Source organism: Patella vulgata, chromosome 6 (assembly GCF_932274485.2).
Source record: "Patella vulgata chromosome 6, xgPatVulg1.2, whole genome shotgun sequence".
In the NCBI taxonomy this organism is placed as follows: Eukaryota; Metazoa; Mollusca; class Gastropoda; family Patellidae; genus Patella; species Patella vulgata.
Genome location: NC_065884.2, coordinates 62,461,888 through 62,470,265, shown reverse-complemented (window position 1 = coordinate 62,470,265; position 8,378 = coordinate 62,461,888). Strand labels below are relative to the sequence as shown.

General features: G+C 36.0%; 1 pseudogene; it reads left to right on the top strand.

Annotated features, from left to right (window-relative positions):
• The first annotated feature begins 331 nt into the window (after positions 1-331).
• On the top strand, positions 332-7,314 carry LOC126824462 (uncharacterized; annotated as a pseudogene).
• The last annotated feature ends 1,064 nt before the right edge of the window (positions 7,315-8,378 follow it).

Genomic DNA, 8,378 nt, shown 5'->3' with positions numbered 1-8,378 from the left:
TGCTTGATCCAGTAGTTAACCAGAGGTTTTAGTGGGATTTTTAAATATCTATTTACATTTTTACTTAGGTACCTGTAATTCCACTTGGTAATTCTTACACTTTGTTCTACCCAAATAATAATGTAATTTACCTGGTGGCATATCTGGAGTAGAATCAGGCACAGGTGAATTTTCACGCGAGTTTTCTGTGACTTCAGGCAACATGTTGAAATCGTCTGTCCACAGTGGACTTGTATGTAGATGTGGGTTGTATTTAATTTTCATTCTGAATAAAAAAACGTATTAAGGTTCATGTGTTTATTCATTAAACTTGCCAGTGGTGTTAAGTCCTATGGAAGCCTATTGCGGAGGTGGAAATGACGAAGAGTCTATAACAGCTGCTATAAGAGTAGGTGTGAAGCCTACGTAATAGGCTAAATTTTTCCCTCCGAAACCTTACATATCTTGTGAAGAAATGACCCCGGTTTACAGAAAGTGGGAATAACGAGAATCAACAGCAATATCCCACACCCCACGGTACAGTCTGTAGTTACTGTTATATAATCACTAGGGTCGTATTAAGGGTAGGGGAGAGCGGAGCACAGTGGGCATGATTTCTTTTTTTTTAGTAAATTGACCAGAAGTGAAATCCTACAGAGAATCAAACTATGTACTCAGTTGAAGCCAGTCATATGTTTGATTTAATAGTGCTGTTAAAAAGTTAATAAATTGAAACTATTTCTGTGTAGATCATTGTAAAACCAAACTTTTTTTTGACCCAATGTGCCCCGTATGTGGGGTACACTGGGTCACACTATGGGACACAGTTGGCCATCAAGTATGTTTCTTAAAAGAAAATGCATAGAAAACACACTGAATTAACTGAAACTCATAAGGACTGTAAAAACTAATCTTTTAGTTCAAAATATGAATTTGTTTTAAGACTTGAACACAGATGCACATCTGAAAATTAAAAAATCCCAACATAACATTGAATAAAAAATTCTTTAACAGAAGAAAAAAAAATCCTTTATGCGAAAAATTCCTATGACTTGTAAGTCAGTAACGATTCGTATCCTAGGTCCAATATTTCTTTAAAAACAGCTCAAATACCCAGATTCTTTCTAAAATGGACAGATGATATTTAGCTAAACTCGAAATGCTTATGCCCAGTGTGCCCCTCTGAAGTGTGTCCCACTGTGCCCCGTCATCAACCATGACAGAAAATCGAAAATGGCAGGAAGACATGTGATAGTATTATGAAACAAAATATTTCTAATGAGAGTCAATCACTGTCTACTTCACCTGGAATATCAAGTTTGTGGGCTCTAACAAAATCTGGAGTAGCCAAGCAGTTTAACCAGTCCACTAAAAATTCACTTTTGCGTCACAAAAACGGTTAATGGCTGATAAATATCAATCAGTTTACATGAATTTATTGAATTTAGGAGGACAAATGGGGGCTATAAAGGGCAATTCCTCAGTGATGTCACAATTGAATTTTGCCAAAACAGTGTAAAATTACAAAGCCTGGCTTACTGTGCCCCATAGCCCACTGAGCCCCGCTCTCCCCTACTTTAGACTTATGGTCGCTTACTGAAGAAGTACCCAATTTTGGGAACAAAATGACAATACATAGTCATAAGACAGTTATTATGTAGCACGTTGCGTTTTTCGATGGCTTTTGCAATGAAAATATTAACAACAGAGTTTTTAGACAATGATTGAGATATCCATGGCGATTTTAGTTGTGTCAGATAGCTAAGACTATTCAACATTTGCTGATATTTGCAATGGTATCTTTAGAAAATTTAGTCGACCCCCAGCCAGATCTGTAGGCCTAAATATTTTTAAAGGGCTTGCGTTATAGCCTTATTAGCCTAATGGTTAACCCTGCCTTGATAATGACCAATGCTTTAGATATAGGCTTCTAAATCCAACGGGGGGGTTGGGATGGCCTAGAGGTCTGGAGTGCCGCGCTTCGACCCCTAGCTGGCCGGTCACCTCTGGCTTGCGGCTGTGGTTTCGATCCCTGGTGTGAGCGTATGTGGCATGGAGATAGGGGCGCCTTCTCAACCTCGTGGGTTTCCTCCGGGCACTCCGGTTTCCTCCCACTGCTAAAGACCCCTACGCGCAAGCGAATTATTGAAATTAAATTGAAACCATATGTTAGTCCTGAAATGACCTAGTTTGTGTCGAGTGGACGTTAAACCCCATTTCTCTCTCTCTCTAAATCCAACTACTTTAATGGTTTGGCATGGAAATGAAAAAAAATTTCTTTTATTTCAGGAGGAATTGACTGGAAGTGGACGGTGCCTTGGTTACAGGGCTTTAGCGAAAAGACTCCTGTCAAAATATGGCCTACGTGTTGCTAGGTATTTCTATCATGTTCTGCAATGCAACTGCGTGTTAATGAAACTTGGCATTCTTGAACTTAGTAGTGTCTTAATCATAAAATGAAGGTCAAGCAGAGTTAGGCAATTTCATCGAAAGTTGATTACATTTGTCGCAAACATTTGAAAGCAGCCTCACCCCTACAGATTTGAACTGATAACAATAACACTTGGTATACATGTCCTCAAACGAAAATAAATTTAAATGTTAAACTTTTTAACTTTTACATTCCAGTGTATAACTTGTTTCGCAACTTCCTGGACACCATAGTACTTAAAAGCTTGACCACATTGCCAGCTCTAGTTAGTATCACCAGGAAACAATTAAGTAAGCATGTGATTCAGGTAGTCCCTGACAATTCACGGCTGCTTATGAAAGAGTGGAGGGCTATGTGCCCCGCCCCCTCCCCGCACCACTACACACACACACACACACAAAAAGTCCTTTATGATAGCATTTACTTACATCGGTGCATACATTGTTTCTTGTGTGTGTGTGAAATAGCTTTATTTAAAGTGATATTGCAGACAATTACATGTTATATTATGAAAAATGAAATATTTCTGAGTGGAATGTGGAAGGATTGATAAAATATCTATTTTGTTTCTAGTAATACGCTTGTATTACTTACAGGGACAAGGTTTACACTTTATTAAAGTTAATGGACCCCGAAGGGGTGAACCTTCGCAAGAAACACCAACTGTCAAGGAGAATATATGTCAACAAAGGTCCAAACTATTTAATCCACATAGATGGGTATGACAAGTTGAAGGCCTATGGCTTTGCGATACATGGTGGAATATGTGGGTAAGAAAAACTGTATTATAATATGACTTCTTTGATAGGCACTTATAGTTATGGAACATATTAACACAAGGTACAATTTTATGGATGCTTAGTATTAAACTCAATAATTATGATTCCATGAAATTGTAGCTAGTGTTATTATGATATGCCCTTTTATCCTAATGAAACCACCTGCCAGAATTAAATAAAGTTTACTTAATAGATTATTATTAGTTTTTATTTTAATGTTATATTTCTCTGTGTCCTCAGATTTCCTCGCACTGCTAAAGATCTCTCCGCACAAGGAAATTATTGAAATGAAATTGAAAATTATTATGTTAGTCCCGAAATGATTTAGTTTGTGTTGAATGGACGATAAACCATATTTTTCTGTCGCTCTATTATTATTATACAACATTTATATAGAGCTATATTTCACATGAGTGTTCCGGTGCGCTACAATAAATGTAGAAAATATAAATCTATAAAATCAGTAAAGAATAAATAATATCTATAGAAAGATTAATTGGACTTAAAAGCTAATTTACAGAAAACTGTAGAGCTAACAAGAAGCAACCAGGAGCGCTTCGCCTGCGCTTTTATTAGTTTTATTTACATTTGTTTGGACTACTCAATAATAAAACAAGTTTTATAAAGCTTTACCAAAAAGAGAATAATGTCAACTTGAAATAATGAACCTTACAGCTTCACTAATAAGTTTATTTTGCCTGTTTTCAGTTTCTGAGAGATTGAAAATATTGTTAACAGCTCAGCATATCACAATAAGTTGTATTACAGATTAAGATTAACTATTTTCAGATATTCTAGACGAATTTTATGGCTTCGTGTTGGTAGAACCAACAATGATCCAGAGGTGGTTGCAGGCTATTTTTTAGAATATTTGCTTGGAATTGAAGGTGAGAGTAGAAGCATAATGTGAAATTTCTCACGAAACATTGAAATGTGCATCGATACAGAGAGAGAGGGAGGCATAGAATGCGACACTTGTGGCTATTGTACTACGCTGTTGTTATTGTGTTCCCAAATATTGTAGCATTCCAGTTTTTTCGTATGGTATTATTGACGAGGGCGAACCACGTGGTATCTTAAGAGATCTGTCCCTTTCAATGGCAAAATGATGCGTACATAATCGTAGGTTGTTAATCGCATATGATTATATTGCCCCCCGCCTTGCACGATGCTTTATGAAAGCACACACACACAAGAAACAATGTATGCACCGATGTAAGTAAATGCAATTAATTAATATGTCCCATCTATTTATTATAATCCCATATAATAATACCCATTTTAAACTTATAGGAGTTCATCGATGTATTAGAGCCGATAAAGGCACAGAGAACAAAATAATTGAGAATATCCAGAAGTCACTAAGATGGTATCATGGAGATGACATGGCTGGTGAAAAAAGCTTTTTGTATGGACCATCACCGGCAAATCAGGTAATTTTCTTTTATTAAAAAAATTCAAACTTTAGAATACCAAATACATTTTCAATTTAGTCCCTTTTATTCGCCCTTTGTCTGTCCGCCTTTCCTCAGACAGTCTGGCATCCACATATGCGTGTAAATGCTCTAGAGTTATGACCCATGGTCACTTTTTAAAATTTTGTGGTTGCTAAAGTTGTTATCCGATTCTCTTGAAATTTACGATCATTGATCACCCTTAATCAATCTGAACCTCTTGTGGACTCTTTACAAGCGTAAGTGATTAACCGATTGACTATAGTATTTATGTACATGAGATGAAGTGGCTGATAATTACTTTCAGAGTTATTGCCATTTATCACTTCGAAGACTGGTTTCAGTGGGGTACATCCCTAATCTGCCCAATCTGCCACGCCTACAAAAATGTCAAAATTGACATCGAATCCATTCACTTTTTTTGAATTGTTTGTTTAATTGTGGTTTCTGGGTATGATGTCTTGTCCATATATTTGTTTTTATGTAAATTATGTGTGGTGTAATCCCCCTGCAATTACTATATAAGTAATACGATCAGAAATAGTTTTGAAATGTTGCGATGCTATGTCTGAATCTTAAAATGCAAAATCTGACCGCAAAAGATGGGGCCACACCACAAATTCGGATCTACGCAAAAAACTTGTTGAGAAAAACTCGGTCTCATAAATTCACAGGTCGGGTGACGATTCCCCCTCCCCCTTTAACCACCGAACTAGTAGTGTCTTGTGAATGCTATCATTACCTTTGAAAGAATAAATAAATGTGACACCCTCTGTGGACTGCTCGGGTGAATTGTGTGCTGTGGGTGTATGTTTCGTTGTCTAGCAATTTATCTTTGTTGAAGTTGTTACATGTTTAGTATATACCAATGATCGTCTCTTGTAGCGGATAGAAAGATTCTGGCGGTCTGCAAAACAGGGTGGTTGTCAGTTCTGGATGGATTTATTTAAGGATTTAGAAGCTTCAGGAGAGATTAATACCGAAAATGGCCAAAACAAGTGTGTATACATCATTTCAACATTTTTAGATCCATATACTGTTATGTGGACATGTGTTGTCATCATAGTGACCACCACTCTAGCAAGTGATGATATGTGTGGTTATTTTGATATGATATTGGATGGTGAATATTGACAATTTTATACAAAAGGGTTGTTTTGTTACCCCAAAATACTGTATCGAAATAAACTTTAAATTGAATCTGAATGAAATTTAAATATGCAATATGTAAGATTTAGATAAAGATCTCGCCTGTCTATAATAGTTTAAAAATAGATAATGCAAAATGAATATATCGAAAATGTCAGTCAAATTACTTTATTATGAGCGAAATTATGAATGTCTTCTTGCCTACCAATTGTCACTATCTATAATTAAATCTACAAACTTTCCTCTAATATACTTACTTGAGGTAACAATAAGCAATACAGAATAATTATATTCTTGACTTAACTTTTAATTGTTCTTAAGGGATAATTTTTAATTGTTCTTAAGGGGTAGTATTTAAGTGACACCCATTCATTCATTCATTCATTTAGATGACTTCTTGGGGCCTTGTTTATGTAATGTTTATAGTTAGATTATCGGTAGTCAAACTTAGGTGCCAAGTTATAAAGAAAGGCTACTTGGCATATATTTATGATAGAGCCTCCATTATTAAGGTCCCTACAATGTAATACATTCTATAGGTATTGGTATTGTTTACCTTTTTTGATATGCTTGAATTAACTAATACTAATATAATATAATATGTTTACAGCAAAGTTAACAAGCATACATATTAGTTTTCATATTGATAATGCAGTATTGGTATCATTATGTCTTACAGAGAATGTTTCAGGTTTTGCTTCACAAATCTCATTCAAAAAGACTTAGACCAAATCCGTAAAGACTGAAATCAACATAAGATGAGACCAACTAAAGGGGCAGAGTGTCCTGCAGGCAAACCAGACTTGTTATATTTTACTCCACAATTGTTTGGTAAGGCGACAATCACAAGATTTAATATGAGAAATTATTTTCACCATATGGGGGTAGAAACTATTTGGTCATTATTTGATCATTAAATGAAAACTAAGCTGCTTTTATGTCATATATCAGATATTTTTGTGTGATTTTTTTTTTTCATTTTAATATTCAGATACAGTTGATTACAAGACCGAAGTTGCTGTTGAAGATCTTGATAGTTTTAGTCAGTTTTGTAAATTTTATGGACCCAACGGTTGTTTAAGAGAATTTGAAAATGTATGCTCAGAATTGTTAGTGCAGGCCGGAAAAGAGATGCCAAATGATCCAGAAGAGGCATTAGAATTATATAGTTGGCTAAAAATGAGAAGTGACTAATTAAACATACAGTGTTTGTGGACCCTCTAGAGGGTACAATTTTTATATGATTTTGATGAAACTTGAAATGTATGGTTATAGAATATAACCCAAAGATCTTGATTTCTTTCGATGTGGTCCCTCTAGAGGTCACAATTATTATCCGATTTACAAAACCGTTCCACTGTATATTTCACTGTTACATAGTTATGATGGTTGAGCTCGAATTTCATAAAAATTGGACTGATAGTGTAAAAGTAGGTTATGTAATACCATGGTTGTTAATCATCTGGAGGTCACAATTTTTTTTATCAAATTTTGATGAAAATAAAAATATGTTTTTATCCTATAGATCTTGGTTCCTTTTGATATATCGGAATGGTAATTTCCTGGATTATGACCCCTGAATGTCTGAAAATCCGTGTTGGCCAATTGTTGTTCATCTAGAGGATAGACTTTTTGCCTGATTTGGAATAAATGTTTAAATTTATCACCGTTACACAATAATGTCAGCTGATTTTGAATTTCATAAAAATCGGACTGAAACAGCTTGACAAACTAGCCACTCCCCGTACGCAATAAGGTTATGACCCTGTAGATGTCACAATTTTCTTTTTATCCGATCCAATTTCAGTGAAACTTAATTTTATTTCCTATAGATATGCTTTCATATTGATACTTGAGCGTATCGAATCGTAACTTGCCCCATTATGGCTCTTGATATTCCTTAAAACACATCTTATATTAGCTTGTTATCTGTCCATCTCTTGCAAAATGTGGGTGTATCTTGCCTGGCAACCGCTGGTCAAACAGTTTGGAAGACAAAGCTTTTATTGAAGGCCAAGGGTGTATATTAACCTATTATTCATCAGCCTGAACTAAGGTTTTGGGGGGGTTGGATGGTCGAATGGTTAGCGTGCGCACACTGTATTGTTCAGCCTGCTATTGAATCAACTGGCATGGTTTCAAATCCCCAGTTGTACGTGACAAGGAGCAGGGTCGTCTGTCCAACCTCATGGGTTTTCTCCCACTGCTAAAGACCCCTACGCGCAAGCGAATTATGGAAATACAATTAAACCATATGTTAGTCCCGAAAGGACCTAGTTTGTGTCAAGTGGACGTTAAACCCCATTTCTCTCTCTCTCTATAAGGTTTTGCAAGAATACCCTAAATGGTGTTTGATTAGTTGCTGGGAAAGGCTTTACCCATAAGGCCTTATTAACAGATATAGGCCTGAAATGCAAAGTATGTTATTTTCTCTTCTATTTGTCACAATCACCTCTCGGGATAAGCACTGTAATCCATCGAAGGCATAAGCTAAACAGTTAAGGAGCACTAGTGAGGTGGTGGGGGTGGTGGTACTGTATTGTCAGCACCTTCATGATACCTGGTGCAATTAAGCTATTGGCCTCA